Raw genomic sequence first — 2,787 nt, forward strand, 5'->3', positions numbered from 1 at the left:
GATTTACCACCTACTGCAGAAAATATTTCATTACAGGTAATTTCAGTTAATTTTATTTTTGGTGGATTCGACACCCATCAAGAATTTTTGCGCCGTTGCCAGGGACTGAAATTCATTGGATATTGTGTTTTTAGTGTGAGGGTATTTTGTTATTAATTTTGTTTGTGAAGTGTTGTTATTTTCAGGTTTTTTCAAAAAAATTACGGTGTTACTATTCATCAATAGATTTTTGGTTAAATTTGGAGGGCGGCCCATACCTATTTTAAAGGAAACGACGCTCTGATCAAGACTAATGAATCCATATGATTCTTTGGCCCCACCCTCTTGAGGCCAAATTCCATTGTTTTATAGTGTTTTGAGGCAATTTTTTTTTGTTTTTACTGTGATTTTTTTGTTTATGACAAGAATTTCTCAATCTGGTGAGTTGATCTTTGATCCAAAAGTAGAAAAAATAGCTAAACGGTTGAGAAAATTGGCTAAGCAATCTTGGCAGATTCCAAGTACATCTGAAGGAGTCTAATCTCCAAAGGAGTTAAGTTCATATTCGGATTCAGAGTCAAATTCTGAAAATGAAACCATGGCTGCTAGAACCTTAAAAGCGTTGGCTACTCCTGATCTAAACCAACAGCTTTTGTGTATCCAATACCCTGCTTTAAATGTTGCTTTTGAGTTAAAATCTGGACTAATTCATTTATTGCCTAAGTTTCATGGTATTGCAGGTGAGGATCAACATAAGCATCTAAAAGAATTTCATGTTGTGTATTTCAGCATGAAACCTCAAGGAGTTTCAGAGGATTAGATCAAGCTTCGAGCTTTTCCCTTCTCATTGGAGGGCACAGCTAAGGATTGGTTATATTACCTTCCTTCTGGATCTTTCAACTCATGGAATGGGATGAAGCAGATATTTTTGGAGAAGTATTTTCCTGCTTCCCGTGCTGCCAACATAAGAAAAGAAATTTGTTGCATCCGGAAGTACAATGGAGAGAGCTTGTATGAGTATTGGGAGAGATTTAAGAAGCTGTGTGCAAGCTGTCCCCATCATCAAATAAGTGAGCAGCTTTTGATTTAGTATTTCTATGAGGGACTTCTACTAATGGACCGTAGTATGATAGATACTTCTAGTGGAGGAGCTTTGGTTGACAAGACACCAGAAGAGGCAAGGAGGCTGATTGCTATCATGGCAGTAAATTCTCAGCAGTTTGGAATGAGAATGGATCACACACCTATGAAGGTTAATGAGGTAAGTACATCTAACCTTGAGAAACAGATTTTTGATTTAACTACTTTGGTGAGGCAATTGGCTGTAGGGAAAATGCAAACTATTAAGGTATGTGGGATTTTTTCAGGTTTGGGTCATGCTACTGACATGTGTCCTACATTACAAGAGGATGAATCAATACAACATGTTAATGCAGTAGGAAATTATGGGTAGCCACAATGCAGGTATGATCCTTTTTCCAATACTTATAATCCAGGATGGCGAGATCATCCTAATCTGAATTATGGGAATCAACTGGTGCAAAATCGATACCATCAGCAGAGACCACAAGTGAATCAACCACTTCTACCTCCACCTCCGCCTCCCTCAAATCAAGGTATGTCACTTGATGAAATTGTTAAGGCTTTGGCTAACAATACACAACAGTTTCAACAGGAGACCAGAAATAGCATTCAAAACATAGAGAGGCAGATTAGTCAGTTAGCTTCATCTACGAGCAAGCTTGAAGCTCAAGGTTTTGAAAAGCTTCCATCACAAACAGTCATGAACCCCCAGAGAAAATGCGAGTACGATACTATTACGAAGTGGGAAAGAAGTTGATAATCAGACTCCACATGAGTCAATAGAAAAGAAGAAGCAAGGAGAAAAAGAGTTTGAAGTTCTTGAAATTGAGGTAAATACTGAACCTAAACTGAATAATGTTAATAATTATGTTCTTCCTCCATTCCTATGTAGGTTGGCTAAGACTAAGAAAGAAGAACAAGAGAAAGAAAATTTGGAGACTTTTAGAAAGGTGGAGGTGAATATACCTTTACTTGATGCGATCAAACAAGTTCCTAAGTATGCTAAATTCCTTAAGGAATTATGCACTACAAAGCCCAAGTTGAGGAATAATGAGAAGATCAGTGTGGGGGAAAATGTGTCAGCACTAATTCAGCAAAAATTACCCCCTAAGTGTAAGGATTTAGGTTCGTTTTCTATTCCATGCAAAATAGGTGATTTTAGATTTAAAAGTGCAACTGTAACACCCTCCCTATAGCAACTTCGTACATTCTACTGTTTTGGTGACCAGTGTCGGTCCGAACAGCTAGAATGTCCGAAAAAATATTTAAACTAAAGTGAGAAACCATAATTAACTCAAATATTAATAAGAAAAATTTAGGAAAAATTTTAGAAATAAAATACAACCAAGTTAAATGAGCCGGTGCCCTAGCGATGGGTAAACCAGTGGGAAGTTGCGGTTCTCGCAACTAGAAGCCCTAGACCTAGGGGAAAATTCATAAAATAATTTTTGGGACTCCAGAGAAGAGTCATTAAGGTTTCTATGGCATTAGAATACCAAGAAAAGGTTTAGAAAAAATTTTCAATCGGTACAGACAATTTTAGTCTGTTAAGCCAAATGGAGGGCTTTTTGGTCATTTTGTCTTTAGAGATGATTTTTGGCCAACTTGTCCAGTTAAGTAAATAATTATTATGACATAAAATATGAATAAATATTGCTAAAAATTAAATTAGAAATGAGTAGAAAAGAAAAGAAATTTAAAACAAAAATTAGACCTATGACATAA

The 2,787-nt window shown here is 36.4% G+C and overlaps 1 non-coding gene across 1 annotated transcript; it reads right to left on the reverse strand.

Annotated features, from left to right (window-relative positions):
* Positions 1-940: 940 nt before the first annotated feature.
* On the reverse strand, positions 941-1,047 carry LOC131178945 (small nucleolar RNA R71). The gene has a single exon (XR_009147952.1). It is a non-coding gene; the product is annotated as a small nucleolar RNA R71 (small nucleolar RNA).
* Positions 1,048-2,787: the final 1,740 nt, after the last annotated feature.

The sequence above is a fragment of the Hevea brasiliensis genome, chromosome 3 (assembly GCF_030052815.1).
Source record: "Hevea brasiliensis isolate MT/VB/25A 57/8 chromosome 3, ASM3005281v1, whole genome shotgun sequence".
Classification (NCBI taxonomy): domain Eukaryota; kingdom Viridiplantae; phylum Streptophyta; class Magnoliopsida; order Malpighiales; family Euphorbiaceae; genus Hevea; species Hevea brasiliensis.